Genomic DNA, 19,737 nt, shown 5'->3' with positions numbered 1-19,737 from the left:
CCAGTCTAAGGGGTGCCCCAAAGAGTGACCAACCCCTTCGCCCACCCCTCCCCCTTTAAATATTTCACTTTAAATATCGGGATTCTCCTTCCCGCCCTGCTGCCCAGGTCACCATGTTTTATGGTGTAGGCAGCGTACTATCAGAGTCATTTGGCTTGAAGGCAAGCCTGAATGACCCGCAATTGTTCATTTAAGGGTGGCGGATGGGCTCTCGATTACAGTGCCCGCCCGCACCCTGGATAATGGGGGGGGGGGGGGCTCCGGGGTGGGCGAGAAGGCGGTATGATGGACGCCCACCTCAGTTTACAGCCCCCCCCCCCCGGCACCACAGAAAACATGCCCTCCGGGGGCACGTAAAAATCCGCCCACAGAGGGAGGCTGGAGCTACATTCCATAAAATGAAATTGACACAGAAATTGAGTTATTGGGATTGACCCTAAGCTTATTTCAGTTTGACTCTTGCAGTCCCAGCCACAGCTAACTTTTGCCCATCCAGACTGTGCGATAATGGTGAAGGATTATGGAAGGAGATTTTTTTTAAAATTCATCTTGTCCCTCTCGGGGCCTATCTGAAGGCAATGCCCTTCACAGAATGTATACATTTCTGTGTGTGTGTGTGTGCTGCGGTGTACGGATCTATCATCAGCACTCACTGACAGTGATAATCAACCTCCCCCGCCAACCACCCCTCCTCACTTACCCAATTGCTGATGGCTTCTTGCCTGAACACAGTCTGCTCAACTGCGAAGACACAAGACGATTTTCTTTTTCTTCACCGCACTTCAAACTGTGCGCGGATTACGGATGTGAACACAAAGAAACGACTGGAGAAGAGAAAAGCAAAAAAAAAACTGATCAGGTTACTGGCCGGGGGGGCCAGGGGAGATCAGAAAGGAATAAGGTCGATCGCAGCGAGAATTGCCACATCCCGCTTTCCTGGGGTAAAAGTGAAATGTTTAAGATGTGAAGCTCAAGGTTAAGGGAGTAGAAAAAGAAAAGTCTTGCATTAATATAGCACCACTCACAACCTCAGGACAACCCACAGTCCTCTACAGCCAATGTGGCGCGTTGTCACTGTTGTCATGTAGGAAACAGGGACAAGTTTGCACACAGCAAAGATGATGGTCAGGCAATCCTGTTTCAGGGATAATTTAGGCTAGGACAGCAGGGCAAAATCCCCTTGTCCTTTTTAAAATAGTGCTGGGGCACCTATTCTTCCAACGGGCGGCAAGGCAGAGTACACAACACATCAACGGCTAACTGCTTTACTTTTGTGAAAATGGCAGCACTTTGCCGTTTCTGCCTGGAGGAGCTCCTTCCCTTTCTCTCTTGTTGGGCATGGGCATTGACTCACATTAGTGTGGTGTGAATGTCATTTACCGTTTATCAGCCCAAGCCTGAATATTGTCCAGGTCTCGATGCCTATGGACACAGACTGCTTCAGTATCTGAGGAGTTGCAAATCTGATTGGTCACTGTACATGTAGCCTACGAACATCCCGACTTCTGACTTTATGTTGGAACAGTGAGACGTCTGACAACATCAGGTTAAAGTCCAACAGGTTTGTTTGGAATCACTAGCTTCCGGAGCGCTGCTCCTTCATCAGGTGAGTGAAGAGGTGGGCCCCACACCAAGTATATAGACAAAGCCAATGACGTAAGATGTTACTTTGAATGTGGGTCTTTGCCGGTAATTAAGTCTTTACAGGTCCAGACAGTGCGCCTAGAGAGGGGGATAATCCCAGGTTGAAGAGGTGCGAATTGTCTCAAGCCAGGACAGTTGGCCTGTAACTAGCCGTTGCACCGTCCAGTGCCTTCGACATTCAGTTGAATTATCTGAAGATTGGAACCTGTGATGCTGGAGTCCTCGGGAGATTGCGGAGATGAATCATCCACCCACTGGCTGAAGTTAGTCGCAAGCCCATTTAGCCCCATTATGCCTTCGCAGAAGTGAAGGGTATAAATAGAATCCCTAATTGCTTCTAAAAGGGAAACACTGTTTGAAGAAAAAGTTATAAGGGGATGGAGAGAAGAGAAGAGGGGTTGAGTGAGTGGCTCTTTCAGAAAAGCCAACGCAGGTGCATCAGCCAACTAGGGATAGTGATAGGGCATTGGGAACAAGGCGTAGAACTGACAGTCACGATGGGCTGAATGGCCTCATTCTGCGCAGTAACTTTCCATCTCTGCTTTTCAAAGTAGAGGTGACATTTTTTATTTGTCTGATTTAATGTATTCCTCAGACACAGGTGACAATGCCAGTGGCACTCTTAATTCTGCAGAGAGCAGCTGTGGACATTCCACTCTTTTCTTGTTTCTGGGTGACCTTTCCAAGCTTTGCTTTCCACTTTTTATTTTGCTGATTTGCCGAGAGAGCGTCGGTGTGTTTGGTGCAATCAGATGACTGTGAGAATGCAGTACTCCCACAGTACCACATTAGAGTGTCAGTTTAGTGTGCGGAGAGGAGGAGGTAATGGGCCATTTCTAGATTAATACCCATTAGCTTCCATCCAATCTATAACTCTCCATTTTCAATTCCCCTGGCTTTTCTCTATAGAAATATAAGTGTCCCCACGAAACAATCACTGACGTTATTGGGAAAGCAGGCAAGCAAACATGTCCTGATGGAGCAGTCTCTAAAGCTATCATTACAAGTAAAGATATGATATCCTTATTAAATTTCAATCTGCTGCAAACAGACATGTGGACTTCCCCAATTTAAGTACAGAAAATAAAGGGCATAACTGGTTGCGGTGTTTCAAGTATTAAAAGGATTCGAAGGGTACATACGGAGATGGTATTTCCTCTGGGTGAGGAATCAAAAGGGAGGAGACACGGGACAGGATTTCCAGGCCCTTCCCGCCCGCGGGACCTTCCAGTCTCGCCGAAGGCAACACCCTTCCCCCTTACAGGTGGTTCCCAGGCGGCAGAGTGGGTGAACCATACAAAACGCCATCGTCCTTGGTGGGACGGTAAGATCTTCCATCATCCCCCCCCCTCCCCCCACAGCAGCCAATGCCGAGCCCCCTCCACCGCTGGAAAGCACCCCACCGGGGGGGGGGGGAGGCCGGTAAATCTCGTCCAAGATCTGCATTTCGGAGAAACGTTATGGACGTACCTTCTGCCGACTTTGGCACCCGTTCCAACGGCGCCACATTTTTTAAAGTCCCATCCTTGTTTTCGAATCCCTCCATGGTGACACCCCTCCCTACCTCTGCAATCTCCTCCAGTACCATCCGAGACATCTGCACTCCTCCAATTTCTCCCTCTTCCGTGTCCCTGATTTTCATTGGCTAATCATTGTTGGCCTTTCCTTCATCTAAGCTCTGGATTTCTCTTCCTGAGTCTCTCGAATCCCCTACCTCTCTCTCCCTCCTCAAAATCTACCATTGTGACAAAGCCTTTGGCAACCTATCCTAATATCTACCTATGTGTCCCGGTGGCACATATGCTTGGTAGAGCGACTTTGAACATTTGACCACATTAAAGGCATGATGTAAGTGGGGTGGCACGGGGACGCAGTGGGTTAGCACTGCTGCCTCACGGCGCTGAGGTCCCGGGTTCGATCCCGGCCCCGGGTTACTGTCCGTGTGGAGTTTGCACATTCCCCCGTGCTTGCGTGGGTCTCGCCCCCACAACCCAAAGATGTGCAGGATAGGTGGATTGGCCACGCTAAATTGCCCCTTAATTGGGGAGAAAAGAATTGGCTCCTCTAAATTTACAAAGAGGAGCATGGAGTTCTCTCACAATTCTGCCCAATAATTCTGCAACCAACATCATTGCAAAGCACCAAAGGCTGTTTCTTTCAGCCAGTGGTTATGCTACTTGAATCAATAATTAGAGCATTTGACATTAAATCCCATCACAGCTGCTTCAGGATTTTAAAAATGCTCTCGGAAGTTATAAAAAGTCTGATATTTGTAGAGGTAACTGTCATGCCCACGCACAAAGATGTTACAAATATTACAGCTCCGCTCTTAAAAGTGAACGCAAAAGCTGTTATGGTGCCTGCAGCATGCCATCTGACCTTTGACATTTGGACTGTGGACGGTACCGTTTGCAGCCAAGGCCTGATCTGAGTGAACTTATGAAATTCCCACATCTCATTGTTCAAGGAAGGACCAAAATCCACAAACAACGTAGTTTGCAGGCAACTCATCTCCATATTTCATCAGGGACTGAAGAGGTATTGCAACTCAATGGATGGATGTTCGATGAATGCGAATGGATCCTATTGATCTTTTATTGCACTGTGATGGATCCTTGCCCAAGACCTTGCCTGTCTCAAACTCCCAAAGTGTGAAAGGCCATAAAGCAGAATGTTTATCAGCTTAACACGCCAGCTTACTTGGGGAACGACTTTCAACTTGTAATGGGCCACATGGGTGAGACAGCTATCTTTGTTGCCTGCTTTTATAAAAGCAACAGAAGCTGTTCAGAGATGGAGAGAGCAGCAGAAGGCAATCAAGTCAGCTGCGTTCAACCAAGCAGCCAAGGTAATAAACATCCATACCTTGTGATGAATGTAGGAATTTCAGATATATTATATTTGGTGCAGTAAGGGTTGAAAGCCCGCATTGCTAGTGTTTTAAAGAATCCTGAGTTGAAAGATTTGGGGAGGCAGAGGTGCAATTAACACATCGTAAAAGCTTGGGCTAATGGAATGGGGGGGTTTTGGATTAAGGGGGTTTCTTGTGGAGTTAATTACATTTAAGTTTGGTCAGATGATGTAATTACTGGGAGGAGTCAAGGCATTTTGCAGGAAAGCGGTTTTAGTTAAATGTTAGTTGGAGATGTGAGCAGGAGTCAAGCATCTCAGTTCAGTGAAAGGATTATGTCTGTAGATAGATTAGCAATTAGAAGGTGAACTGAAACAAGCTGAAGCAGCTTCTGAAGATATACAGCCAGATTTTCTGCATGGTTCTAACAGGATTCAGGTCTTTTTAAAACCGTGTCGAAAAATCTCTTTTTCTCAAAGTAGAGCACCCAGACATCTCTGTAAAGCAGATATTCCTGAGTGTTAACTGTATTTTAATAGTGGATTGAGAGCTGAGATTTTAATAATAATAATCTTTATTGTCACAAGTAGGCTTACATTAACAGTGCAATGAAGTTCTGAGTGGAAATAAAGATAGCAGTTAAGGGTTATTGTATTCACTGTATTGGTTAACACTGTTTAAAGAATAATTGTAAGCTATTTCCTGGTGTAATGGTAAATTTATTTTAATACAGTGTTAGTAATAAAGTTTGTCTTATTATACCCTATCCCTATTTGTTGTGAAAGCACTCCTGAGCGAGGTACCCTTTCCTCACAGTCTTACAAAATTAAAATAAAATATTGGGGTTTCTGCCAAGTATCCTAGTCACTGTTGGGGTCTGGCCCAGGATCCTAATAACCTTGAAAATGAAATAAGGATGCTCTTCAACCTATTCCAACTTCAAGTTCAACTGAGAACCAATCTCCTGTCAATTCACCTACAAGAAGCCTCGCATTTTACTGAGAAGGCTCTGCTTTTTCAGGGAATTCACTCATCTAAGAAACTACATGCCTGCCATGAAAGAGACTGAGATAAGCTCAAGTTGTAATTGTATTGCTTTTCTTTCCGTCCATATCTAATTTATGTGTAAATGACATCGAACGTGAGTCGAATGAGTGAGATATTGCGTTTTTAAACCTTTGTCCTAAGTGTGGGAGAATGAATAACCTTCTTTAATTTAAAACTCACAAACAGCTTGCTGCTGAAGTTATTTAAATTGGGAAAAATCAACCTCAGGCTAAAAATACATGCACAAGGGCGGCACGGTGGCGCAGTGGTAGCACTGCAGTCTCATGGCGCCGAGGTCCCAGGTTCGATCCCGGCTCTGGGTCACTGTCCGTGCGGAGTTTGCACATTCTCCCCGTGTTTGCATGGGTTTCGCCCCCACAACCTAAAGATGTGCAAGGTAGGTGGATTGAACACGCTAAATTGCCCCTTAATTGGAAAAATTTAATTGGGTATTCTAAATTTTTTTTTTTAAATACACGCACCTCATCCACAAAACACCTTGATTGTGGACAATAATTAAAACGCCTCTGACAGTAAGCATGAAAATAATAATCTTTATCGTCACAAGTAGGCTTACATTAACACTGCAATGAAGTTACTGTGAAAATCCCCTAGTCGCCACACTCCGGCACCTTTCAGGTACACTTGAGGGAAAATTCAGAATGTCCAAATTACCTAACAGCACGTCATTCGGGATTTGTGGGAGGAGACCGGAGCACCCGGAGGACACCCATGCAGACACAGGGAGAACGTGCAGACTCCGCACAGACAGTGACCCAAGTGGGAATCCAACCTGGGACCATGGAGCTGTGAAGCAACAGTGCTAACCACTGTGCTACAACGCAAAAATTTGGATTGTATCAAAGACCTTTTAATGCCCTTACGTTGCTGACCTATGTAGGGACACCAGTTACACAACACCGTGGTTGATTCTTAACTATCCGAGTAAACATTTCAAATACCTTCCACGGGGAACTTGTGATGGTCAATAAAAGCCACCCATGGCAACAATGCCCACATCATTATAGAAACATTTGTGTGCAAAGCGGTTACACCATTTACCAACGCGTAATTAATTATATCTGAAACACAGCGAGATGCGATAAGGTAATATTACAGTTTACATTGCCTTTTTTTTCAAATGTGATAGGAATATTCAAAATTCAAAATTGGGCCAGATTATTAATCGGTCGACCAAGCCCATTCCTCCTCAAAAACTGCCCCGGATTGGATAACAGTGGGTTCTAAATTTGGTTTGTCATCCATCACCGAGCGGACACAGGAACTAAACTTTTCCTGCAGCGGCTAAAAGATGCATTGCTCTGTTATATTTACTTCCATCAGGATTCCCATTAAATATCAAGATACTGGAGCTCACACATGAGGGACTGCGAAAGGGCTCGGGGTGTAGGGAATGATGTACAGCATGTCAGACTCTGCGTAGCTCTGCATTCAGCAGCGTTGAGGGAAACAGGTTTCAGATATTTACTCAGACTCGGGATGAAGAAAAAGCTCACCATAAAATACATTTTCAGGCTGTCATTTACAAGGAGCTTAGAGCGCGCCCGGGAAATTTGCTGTTTATTGCTGTCACATTTCTAGCCAGCCAGAGAGGGAGAGGTTGAAAGTTCAAACCCGACAAAGGACGCTGCGTTAAACGTTACCCACATGCCGATGGGCTTCCTGTGTGTTTCCAACACCGTTTTTGTGTGCAGTCATTGATAGTAATGTTTTATTTATCTAACACGGTGAAGGAATTTCATCAGGTAAATGCTGAGAAACTGGATGTGATTTTTAAAAATAATCATTCAATCCCCATTCACATGCACAGGCTTAAACTACAGGCTCAGTGCCTCTTCCTCTCATGGGTCCTTTCTCAGGTTTGAACTTTAGGTCTACAAAATTATGAGGGGCATAGACAGAGTGGATAGTCAGAGACTTTTTCCCAGCGGTCAATTACTAGGGGGCATAGGTTTAAGGTGCGAGGGGCAAGGTTTAGAGGAGATGTACGAGGCAAGTTTTTTACACAGAGGGTAGTGGGTGCCTGGAACTCGCTGCCGGAGGAGGTGGTGGAAGCAGGGACGATAGTGACGTTTAAGGGGCATCTTGACAAATACATGAATAGAATGGGAATAGAGGGATGCGGACCCCAGAAGTGTAGATGATTTTAGTTTAGAAGGGCAGCATGGTCGGCGCAGGCTTGGAGGGCCGAAGGGCCTGTTCCTGTGCTGTACTTTTCTTTGTTCTTTGTTCATGGGAGATTTCAGAACAGGAAGGCGCAATTGTAAAGTGAAAGCGAGGCCGTTCAGGAATGAAACCAGAAAGCTCGTTTAAAGGTGGTGGCAATCATTGATTCACGGAATCATAAGATGTTCCAGGTGCAGAAGGGGAGCCCATCGTGCCCTGTGCCGGCCCTCCGATTAGTCCCACTCTTTTCTCATAACCTGCAAAGTTTTCCCCGTCGAGTATTTGTGCAATTCTCTATTGAACGTTGTGATTGAACCTGCTTCCACGATCCTTGCAGGCAGAGATCCCCAAACACAACAACTCTCTGGAAGAACTATTTTTCCCACATGTCACCTCTGGGTCTTCTGTCAATTATTTTTCTTTTTTTAAATTTAGTGTACCCAATTCATTTTTTCCAATTAAGGGGCAACTTAGCGTGGCCAATCCACCTACCCTGCACATCTTTTGGGTTGTGGGGGCGAAACCCACGCAAAAACGGGGAGAATGTGCAAACTCCACACGGGCAGTGACCCAGAGCCGGGATCGAACCTGGGACCTCGGCGCCGTGAGGCAGCAGGGCTAACCCACTGTGCCACCCTGCTGCCCTTTCTGTCAACTATCTTAAATCTGATTTGGTTGGAACCCCCGCTCCTTCTGTAAGTGGAAAAAGTTTCTCCTTATTTAGTCTAACAAAGTTCCCCGTGATTTTGAACACCCGTATTAAATTGCCCCTTAATCATCTCTGAGGAGAACATTCCCACTTTCTTGATTTACCTGGTGTTCCTTATAAGACCATAAGACATAGGAGCAGAGGTAGGCCCTCGACCCATTGAATCTGCTGTGCCATTCCATGAGATCATGGTTGACCTGATATAATCCTCAAAGCCATTCATCCACCTTATCCCCATGTCGCTCGATTCCCTCACTGATTAAAAGTCTGTCTATCTCAGCCTTGAACATACTTAATGACCCAGCCTTTACAGCTCTCTGCGGTAAAGAACTCCACAGATTCACTCCCCTCTGAGAGAAGAAATTCTTCCTCATCTCTGTCTTAATTGGATGTCCCCCCTACTCTGAGATTATGCTCTCTGGTCCTTGAAACTCCCACAAGAGGAACCATCCTCTCAGCATCGATCCTGTCAAACCCCCTGAGAATCCTATATGTCTCAATCAGGTCACCTCTCATTCTTCTAAACTCCAATGAGTACAGACCCAACCTACTCAACCTCTCCTTATGAGAAAATCCATCCATCCCTGGGATCAACTTAGTGAACATTCTCTGGACTGCCTCCAATCTTTCCTTAGATAAGGGGAGCAAAACTGTTCACAGTAATCCAGGTGTGGTCGAACTAGTGTCTTGCATTGTTTTAGCAAGACAGCCCTATTTTTATACTCCATTCTCTTTGAACTAAAGACCAACATTCCATTTGTCTTTCCAATTACCTGTTGGACTTGCATGCTTATCCCTGGTACATCTCATCTGCCCTCTCCCTATGACCGCCACATCCTCCCTAAAATGTGGTGCCCAGGACGGCATGGTAGCATAGTGGTTAGCACTGTTGTTTCACAATGCCAGGGTCCCAGATTCGATTCCCAGCTTGGGTCAGTCTGCACCTTCTCCCCGTGTCTGCGTGGGTTTCCTCCGGGTGCTCCAGTTTCCTCCCACAAGTCCCGAAAGACGTGCTGTTAGGTGAATTGGACATTCTGAATTCTCCCTCTGTGTACCCGAACAGGCGCCAGAGTGAGCGACTAGGGGCTTTTCACAGTAACTTCATTGCAGTGTTAATGTAAACCTACTTGCAACCATAATAAAGATTATTATTGTTAGAAGTGGCTACCATGCAGCAGCTATGCCTAAGCAGCCTTTCATACAGGTTCAGAGTAACTTAACCGCTTTCACAACTGGGCTTGTCACCCTCACAGGTTTGTGTTAATCCATCTCCAGCTTTCTCTCTCCCTGCCCCTGCTTTATAATTGTACCATTTAGCTGATACTGCCTTTCCTTTCTTCCCACCTAAATAGATCACTTTGCACTCCACTGCATGAAGTCCCATCTCCGTCATGTGCCTGCCCACTTCAGCAGCCTGCCGGTGCTTCCCTGAAGTCTGTTACTGTCTTCCCTATTATTAATAACACTCTTGAGTTTTGTTTCATTTGCAAGCATTGTAATCATGCCCTGTAGACCCCAGCCCGGGCCATTAATAAATATCAACAAGAGCAGTGGCCCCACTGCCAAACCCTGGGGAATATCATTTTTTAAAGTATTTTTATTCAACAGATTTTCACCATTTCCACCGTACAAAAAAACAACCCAAGCAATAGAAAAACAATCCCAATCAAATACAGAAACCATCCCCCCCAAAGCCCCCTCCCGAACCCCCCCCCCCCCCCCCCATGAACAACAGTAATCAACTCCCGTAAGTGCACGATGAACAAACCCCAACAATTGTAGAACCCCTCCTTCACCCCCTCAGCTCAAACCTCACCGTCTGCAGAGTCAACATTCTAGCAGGTCCCTCCCCCACCCCCCGGCCACGCCGAGCCACAGGGTGGAGACGCTGACCTGCACCCCAACAAGACCTTTCTACGAGCGATCAGCGAGGCGAAGGCTAGAAAGCCCGCAGCTCTGGCCGGTCCGACACCCCGAATACGGCTTCTAGGGGACCGGGCTCCACAACCATTTGTAGACCCCCCGAGATTGTACTGAACACCGCCCTCCAAAGCCTTTCCAGCTTCGGGCAGGACCAAGACATGTGTACATGGTTCTCGGGGCCCCTCCCACATCGCTCACAGACATCCTCCACCCCCTCGAACAGCCGGCTCATCCTTGACCTTGCAAAGTGGGCCCTATGTTCTACTTTCAACTGTATCAGCCCCAGCCTCGCACACGAGGTCGAGGCCTTAACCCTCCGCAGCACCTCACACCACAGTCCCTCTCCCAGCACCCCCCCCCCCCCCCCCCCCGCACCCCCAGCTCCTCCTCCCACTTCACCTTAATCCTCTCCATGAACACCCTATTTTGCTCCAGGAGCCTCCCATACATCGCTGAAACGGCCCCCTTCTCCAACAACCAACAATAACCAACTCCCGTAAGTGCACGATGAACAATACCGAACAATTGTAGAACCCCTCCTTCACCCACCTCAGCTCAAACTTCACCTTCTCCAGGGTCAGAAACTCCAGCAGGTCCCCCCAGGCCACACTGATAGCAACGAGGAGGGAAGGTCGGGGAAACCTTTCTTGCAAAGCCCCGAACCTGCATGTACCTAAACCCTTCCCCTACATCAACCAATACATCTCTCCCAACTCCTTTAGGCTCGTGAATCGCGCCCCCCAAGGAACAAATCTTCCATTTCCCAGATCCCCCCCTCTCGTCCCATCCCCGAAACCTTGCAGCCATCCGCCCCGGCTCGATTCCCATGATTTTCCCTGTTCGGTATCCCACCTGACCCGGCCCCCAGCTTAAAATGCTGCCTAAACCGCCTTCAAATTTTCAATGTGCCCACCGCCAGTGGACTCACTGAGTACCTTCCTGTCGCCATCGGGATTGGTGCCATTGCCAGCGCCCGCAACCCCAACCCCCCCTACACGAACCCACCTTCACATTTACCCACAAAGCACCCCCACCCCCATCCCCCCACCTGTCGTCCTCTCTGCAAAACCACCGTCCGAACTCTGTCCCCCCACCACCAAGTGAACGAGAGGTGAACAGAGGGAGACTGTCCCATCTCGACAGATCAGCCTCCCCTCCAAGCGAGTGAAGTTAAATCTCTGGAGCTCTCCCCAATCTCCGGCCACCTGCATGCCCAAATACTTAAAGTGGGTTGCTGCCAAGCAGAGTGGCAGCTCCCCCACCCCCGCTCCTACTCCCACTGGGAGACCACAAAATACTCACTCTTTCCTAAATTCAATGTAAACTCCGAGAAAGTCCCTAATCTCCATTATACTCCCCACCAATGTGCTCAGTTTCGAGATATACAACAGCAGATCATCCACCCATTCCCCCCCTCCCTTTCACTATCCCGTTCCATAGCCCCAAGCTCATTAATGCAATGGCCAAGGGCTCTATAGCCAATGCAAACAACAGGGGGACATAGAACAAAGAATAAAGAAAAGTACAGCACAGGAACAGGCGCTTCGGCCCTCCCAGCCTGTGCCGACCATGCTGAACGTCAAAACTAAAATCTTCTACACTTCCTGGGTCCGTATCCCTCTATTCCTATCCTATTCATGTATTTGTCAAGATGCCCCTTAAATGTCACTATCGTCCCTGCTTCCACCACCTCCTCCAGTAGTGAGTTCCAGGCACCCACTACCCTCTGTGTAAAAAACGTGCCTCGTACATCTCCTCTAAACATTGCCCTTCACACTTTAAACCTATGCCCCCTAGTAATTCACCCCTCTAACCTGGGGAAAAGCCTCTGACTATCCACTCTGTCTATGCCCCTCATAATTTTGTAGACCTCTATCAGGTCGCTTCTCAACCTCCGTCGTTCCAGTGAGAACAAACCAAGTTTATTCAACCGCTCCTCATAGCTAATGCCCCCCATACCAGCCAACATCTTGGTAAATCTCTTCTGCACCCTCTCTAAAGCCTCCACATCCTTCTGGTAATGTGATGACCAGAATTGAACACTATACTCCAAGTGTGGCCTAACTAAGGTTCTATACAGCTGCAACGTGAATTGCCAATTCTTATACTCAATCCCCCGGCCAATGAAGGCAAGCATGCCGTATGCCTTTTTGACTACCTTCTCCACCTGTGTTGCCCCTTTCAGTGACCTGTGGACCTGTACTCCTAGATCTCTCTGACTGTCAATACGCTTGAGGGTTCTACCATTCACTGTATATTCCCTGCCTGCATAAGACCTTCCAAAATGCATTATCTCACATTTATCCGGATTAAACTCCATCTGCCATCTCTCTGCCCAAGTCTCCAAACAAATTAAATCCTGTTGTATGCTCTGACAGTCCTCATCACTATCCGCAATTCCACCAACCTTTGTGTCGTCTGCAAACTTACGAATCAAACCAGTTACATTTTCCTCCAAATCATTTATATATACTACGAACAGCAAAGGTCCCAGCACTGATCCCTGTGGGACACCACTAGTCACAGCCCTCCAATCAGAAAAGCATCCTTCCATTGCTACTCTCTGCCTTCTATGACCTAGCCAGTTCTGTATCCATCTTGCCAGCTCACCCCTGATCCCGAGTGACTTCACCTTTTGTACCAGTCCGCCATGAGGGACCTTGTCACAGGCCTTACTGAAGTCCATATAGACAACATCCACTGCCCTACCTGCATCTATCATCTTTGTGACCTCTTGGAAAAACTCTATCATGTTAGTGAGGCACGAACGCCCCTTCACAAAACCGTGCTGCCTCTCGCTAATACTTCCATTTGATTTCAAATGGGAGTAGATCCTGTCTCGAAGAATTCTCTCCAGTAATTTCCCTACCACTGACGTAAGGCTCACCGACCTGTAGTTCCCTGGATTATCCTTGCTACCCTTCTTAAACAAAGGAACAACATTGGCTATTCTCCAGTCCTCCAGGACATCACCTGAAGACAGTGAGGATCCAAAGATTTCTGTCATGGCCTCAGCAATTTCCTCTCTAGCTTCCTTTAGTATTCTGGGGGAGATCAGGCCCTGGGGACTTATCTACCTTAATATTTTTCAAGACGCCCAACACCTCGTCTTTTGGGATCTCAATGTGACCCAGGCTATCTACACACCCTTCGCCAGACTCAACATCCACCAATTCCTTCTCTTTGGTCAGTACTGATGCAAAGTAATCATTTAGTACCTTGCCCATTTCCTCTGGCTCCACATATAGATTCCCTTGCCTATCCTTCAGTGAGCCAACCCTGAACTGGCGACCCTCTTGCTTTTTATGTACGTGTAAAAAGCCTTGGGATTTTCCTTAACCCTGTTTGCCAATGACTTTTCGTAACCCCTTCTAGCCCTCCTGACTCCTTGCTTAGGTTCCTTCCTACTTTCCTTATATTCCACCAGGCTTCGTCTGTTCCCAGCCTTCTAGCCCTGACAAATGCCTCCTTTTTCTTTTTGACGAGGCCTACAATATCTCTCGTTATCCAAGGTTCCCAAAATTTGCCGTATTTATCCTTCTTCCGCAGAGGAACATGCTGGTCCTGAATTCCTTTCAACTGACATTTGAAAGCCTCCCACATGTAAGATGGTAATTTACTCTCAAACATCCTCCCGCAATCTAGGTTCTTCAGTTCCCACCTAATATTGTTATAATTAGCCTTCCCCCAATTTAGCACATTCACCCTAGGACCACTCTTATCCTTGTCCACCAGCACTTTAAAACTTACTGAATTGTGATCACTGTTCCCGAAATGCTCCCCTACTGAAACTTCGACCACCTGGCTGGGCTCATTCCCCAATACCAGGTCCAGTGCAGCCCCTTGCGAGTTGGACTACCTACATATTGTTTTAAGAAGCCCTCCTGGATGCCCCTTACAAACAACCCTGTTGCTTTTACTCCTTTCCAAAATCTGTCTACCTATCTGCTCCTCTATCTCCCGCTGGCTGTTGGGAGGTCTGTAGTAAACCCCCAACATTGTGACTGCACCCTTCTTATTCCTGATCTATACCCATATAGCCTCACTGCCCTCTGAGGTGTCCTCCCGTAGTACAGCTGTGATATTCTCCCTTTCCAGTAGCGCAACTCCGCCTCCCCTTTTACATCCCCCTCTATCCCGCCTGAAACATCTAAATCCTGGATTGTTTAGCTGCCAATCCTGCCCTTCCCTCAACCAGGTCTCTGTAATGGCAACAACATCATAATTCCAAGTATTAATCCAAGCTCTAAGTTCATCTGCCTTACACATTATACTTTTTGCATTAAAACATATGCACTTCAGGCCACCAGACCCGTTGTGTTCAGCAACATCCTCAGAGCCATCCTGGCCCTATTCCCTCGTTCTCCCTCAATGTTTTCACTTTCTGACCTATTGCTCCAGTACCCACCCCCCGCCATACTAGTTTAAACCCTCCCGTGTGACACTAGCAAACCTCGCGGCCAGGATATTTAAGCCTCTCCCGTTTAGATGCAACCAGTCCTTCTTATACAGGTCACACCTGCCCCGGAATAGCTCCCAGTGGTCCAGATAACGGAAACCCTCCCTCCTACACCAGCTGTTTAGCCACGTGTTTAGCTGCTCTATCTTCCTATTTCTAGACTCACTGGCACATGGCACAGGGAGTAATCCTGAGATTACAACCCTAGAGGTCCTGTCTTTTACCTTTCTGCCTAGCTCCCTGAACTCCTGCTGCAGGACCTCATGCCCCTTCCTGCCTATGTCGTCAGTACCAATATGTACAACGACCTCTGCCTGTTTGCCCTCCCCCTTCAGGGTGCCCGCTACCCGTTCTGAGACATCCTGGACCCTGGCACCAGGGAGGCAACATACCATCCTGGAGTCTCTTTCATGACCACAGAAGCGCCTATTTGTGCCCCTGACTATAGAGTACCCTATGACTATTGCTCTTCTGCGCTTTGACCCTCCCTGCTGAACATCAGAGACAGCCGTGGTGCCACTGCTCTGGCTGCTGCTGTTTTCCCCTGATAGGCTATCCCCCCGACAGTATCCAAAGTGGTATACCTGTTCAAGAGGGGGACAACCACAGGAGATTCTTGCACTGACTGCCTGCCTCTTCTGGTGGTCGCCCATCTCTCTGCCTGCACCTTGGGTGTGACCACATCTCTATAACTCCCATCTATGATGCTTTCCGCCACCTGCATGCTCCTAAGTACATCCAATTGCTGCTCCAAACGAACCACGCTGTCTGTGAGGAGCTGCCATTGGTTACACTTGCTGCAGATGTAGTTGACCGGAACGCTGGAAGCGTCACAGATCTGCCACATTTCACAGTTGGAGCACTGCACCCCGCTGAGTGACATTTAAGCACTAATTAATTAATTTAAAATAAACACTTGAATTATTGTTAGATTGCGTTACAATTAACTATATGGCCCTGATGCTCGATGACTTTTACTGTAAAATTAAATGCTAAATACCGATCACTGCCCTCAGGTTTAGTTACTCCACTATCTAGTTAATTAGATTTTTTTTTTTGCAATATTATTTTTTTTCAAATTTAACAGAGTCCCAACCAGCCAATCAGGTCACAGCTTTACTGTGATGTCACTTCACTTTTCCCCCCACACAATTTGAAAAGGAAATAAGAATCACTTACCTTACCAGGATGCTCTCTGGTTCTCTCCCTGCAGATTAACAGTTACACGCCAGAAGAAAGAGAACAAAACGGTAGGGAAAAAGCACCTTCTCCCACTCTGCACCGAATTATCTCACTGCACCAAATTACCAAGTTCCAATTCCCACTCTGGATGTGTCTTACTCACTCCGGCTGTGTCTCCTTCACCTGCGCAAAGCTTACTGAGTGCGCCTTCTGTCTGTCTTTTATACAGTACTCAGCTAATCAGGGTGATGCACACTACTTAAGCTTCAAACAGAAGAATACAATGTACATCCTTGCGCCACTAAACAGGCCTCAGGTGACTGTCTCGTACCCCGGTGCAGGGCAAAGTGCCCAGAGCTCATGCTGTTAGTTCCTTACACAACAGCCACATCCACGTCACAAACCTCAGCCCAATTCCAAATCTCTCCAATACCGCCATCAAATAATTCCCTTCTACCCGATCAAACGCCTTCTCTGCGTCCAGTACTCCACAACCCCTGTCTCCCTTCCCTCCGCCGGAGACAGGATCACAGAGAACAACCTCCTCATGTTGGAAAACAGCTGCCTTCCCTTCACGAACTCTGTCTGATCCTCGCCAATCACCTTCGGGAGACATCCCTCCAACCTTGACGCCAACATCTTTGCCAATATCTTGGCATCTACATTCAGCATTCTATACGACCCACACTCCACTGGTTTCTTGTCTTTCTTTGACAGCAACAAGATGGAAGCCGGCCCCATCGTTTGCGGCAAGACATCCCTACCTACTGCATCCTCCAACATTCCCATCATCAATGGCGCCAGCATGTTCTTAAATTTCTTCTAAAATTCAACTAGGAACCCATCGTGCCCCGCCGCCTTCCCTGCCGGAATCTCCAAATTGTCTCCTTCACCTCCTGCTCCCCCACTGGCACCTCCAACCCTGCTCTATCCTCCACTCCCAGCCTTGGGTATTCCAACCCGTCCAGGAACTCCCTCATCCCCCGCTCCTCCCCTGGTGGCACGACCTATACAGGTCCCTATAAAACTCCTCAAATACTTTATTAATCTGCTCCGGGGCCACTACCAGCTTCCCTGTCCTATCCCGTACCCGCAGTATCCCCGTCGCCGCTGCCTCCCTGCAGAGCAGCCCATCCAGCAGACGCCCCGCCTTCTCCCCGTACTCGTACACAACTCCCTTTACCCTTCTCAACTGACGCATCGCTTTCCCCCGTGAGCAATTGGTCAAACCTCACCTGCAACTCCTTCCTGTTGGCCAGGAGACCCGGGTCCCGGTCCCCCTCATACCTCCTATCCACCTCCAACCTCCTCTCTCTTCTCCTTAATCACCTTAGCCTTGAATGAGATCATCTCCAACCTCACTGCCGCCTTCAGAGCCTCCCAGCCTACCGACTGCGAGACCTCCTCCGTGCAATTAACCCCCACATATTCCTCAATCACCTTCCCAATCTTATCACAAAAGCTCCGGTCCGCTAACAACCTCACGTCCATTCTCCACCCCGGCCTCTGGGTTACGCCTTCTCCAAAGCCACATCCATCTAATGCGGAGCGTGATCCAAAAGCACGATTGGTGAGTACTCTGACCTCCTAACTTCCGCCAATAACGCCTTCCCCTCCAAGAAGAAAATCAATCCTTGTGTACCGGGGAGAAAAACGAATACGCCCGCTCCCTCGGCTGTAAAACTAAAACCTCCACGGGTCCACTTCTCCCATCTCCCTCATCAGCCCAGCCAGCGCCCTCAGCCCCCCGCTCCCCATCCCCCCCCCCCCACCACCACCACCACCATCCCCACCCTGCGCCCCCACCGGGCTGGGCCAGCGAGTGAGGCTGAGACCTGTCCGACTTTGGTTCCTCACAAGTACCCAGATCCGGGATGGCACCCAGCACCCTCTGCACAAACCCCGCATACACTCGCCAGCGCCACCTACCTCCCCCTCTGGCACCCCCGTCACTATCACTTACCTGCCCCCGATCCGCCACCACCTTCTCCATCTGAAACCTCACCCTCTTGCCCACCAATACCGCTAACCCCCCGAACCCTGCCATCGAACCCCGAATGGAAAACCTGTCTCAGCCAGCCCTTCCTGAGCCTCACCTGATCCTTCCCCCTCAGTAGAGTCTCCTGCAGCATCACCACATCGGCCTTTAGACTCTTTAAATGCGCAAACACCCTCAACCTCCTCATCAGTCCCCCTAACACCCTCACGTTCCACGTTACTATCCTGACCGGGGGGTCTCTCAACAACCACCCCCCCCCCCCCCCCCGCCTCTCCTATCCGCCATCATCATAACCCCGGGCCTGCCCCTCAGGCCTTATCTGCCCCATCCTTTTGTTAGCGTCGCACCTCTATCACCTCTCCTAGTATCAATACCCTTCCCCAACCTTTCACACCTCCCAGGCCCATTGAAATCTGTTTGACCAGGTTCCAGTGACCACAGCCCCTCCCCCCACCACACTCCCGTTCACTAGCCAATCTTTGCTCACTAGTGCGGGGGCCCCTGCCTGGGCCCCCTCCTTCCAATCCCCTCCCCCATAACCCAGTCTTAGATTAACAAACAACTCCAGTGTAATACCCCAGAGAACCATCATAGCCCCCAAACCCAATCTTCGTGTCACTAACTCCAAATAATTGTAAGCTACTCTCCCCCGTTCAACCAACCCAAAACCCAGGCGTTCCCCCGAGTAAATACAAAAGAAAAGACAACCAAAAAGAGAGATAAAGACAAAGCACAGGGGCCCACCCACTCCGTCCAAGTTCCAATCCCAGTCCCATCTCTCATTTCTGTCCCAGTCCTTCGGCCTTCACGTACCGCCTCCACCGTCTCGAAGTAGAAATCCCTTGAGCCGTACATCAGCCTTAGCTTCACCAGGTAGGCCATGCCAAATCTCACGCCGTTGCAATACAGAGCCGCCTTCGCCCGTCCGAAGGCCGTCCACCTTGTCGTCAGTTCCATCGTCAAATCTTGGTATATCCGAATAGCAACATCTTCCCACTTCACCTCTTGCCTTTGCTTCGCCCAACACAGGAGACCTACTCCTTGACGTGAACTTTATGGAAGCAAATTGTAACTGCCCTCGGCAGCTCATCTGTTTTCGGCTTTGGCCTGAGTGACCAATGTGCCCTGTCCAGCTCATATCAGGAGGGTTCTTCCCCCTCCCCCAACAGCTCTGCCAACATCTTTGCAAAGTACTTGGTCGGCGTTATCCCCCTCCACCCCCTCAGGCAGGCCCATGATCCGTACGTTTTGCCACCATGACCTGCTCTCCAGGTCCTCCACCTTAGCTCTGAGTCCATTGTTGGCCTCGGCCACCCGCTGCAGCTCCTCACCCATCGAGGTGAAGTGGTCACTGTGCTGCGACAGAGCCTCCTCCACTCCTTTCAACTTCCCTCCTTGATCCCGTACCTTCACCGGGACAATCGCCTCCTCCATTCACTCCTTCACCGCAGCCAGCACCTCCCTCCGCATCACCTCCACGTGCTTGGTGAACTGCCTCTCAAATTCTCCGGCCACCACCGCGACCAGAGTTTCCACAGTGAGGGGCGGGGCCCCACCCAGCGATCCAGCGTCCGCCATCTTTCTTCCTGCCCGACTCACCCGCTCACTCGATGGCGGAAGTTTCGCCCTTCTTACCAAAGCCCTTTTCCGGGCCTTCGACATCTTCCACCTTCCTTGTACCTTCCTGCACCAACTCATTTAAAAACTGCCCTGAAACCGGGCATTAAAGTCCACAA

The 19,737-nt window shown here is 48.7% G+C and overlaps 1 protein-coding gene and 1 long non-coding RNA gene across 3 annotated transcripts in view; one reads left to right on the top strand and one right to left on the bottom strand.

The window, feature by feature from the left end:
- Nucleotides 1-813, bottom strand: part of LOC140427260 (uncharacterized) — a 73,144-nt gene extending 72,331 nt beyond the window's left edge. Inside the window, exon 1 of the long non-coding RNA XR_011948413.1 lies at nt 701-813. This is a non-coding gene — a long non-coding RNA (uncharacterized lncRNA). The remainder of the gene's footprint in view (nt 1-700) is intronic.
- Nucleotides 1-19,737, top strand: part of st6galnac3 (ST6 (alpha-N-acetyl-neuraminyl-2,3-beta-galactosyl-1,3)-N-acetylgalactosaminide alpha-2,6-sialyltransferase 3) — a 283,945-nt gene that overhangs the window by 124,840 nt on the left and 139,368 nt on the right. The gene's annotated exons all lie outside the window — the stretch shown is intronic.

Source organism: Scyliorhinus torazame, chromosome 7 (assembly GCF_047496885.1).
Source record: "Scyliorhinus torazame isolate Kashiwa2021f chromosome 7, sScyTor2.1, whole genome shotgun sequence".
NCBI lineage: Eukaryota > Metazoa > Chordata > Chondrichthyes > Carcharhiniformes > Scyliorhinidae > Scyliorhinus > Scyliorhinus torazame.
Note: the sequence above shows the minus strand (reverse complement) of the source record. Positions and strands in the feature narration are given on the sequence as shown.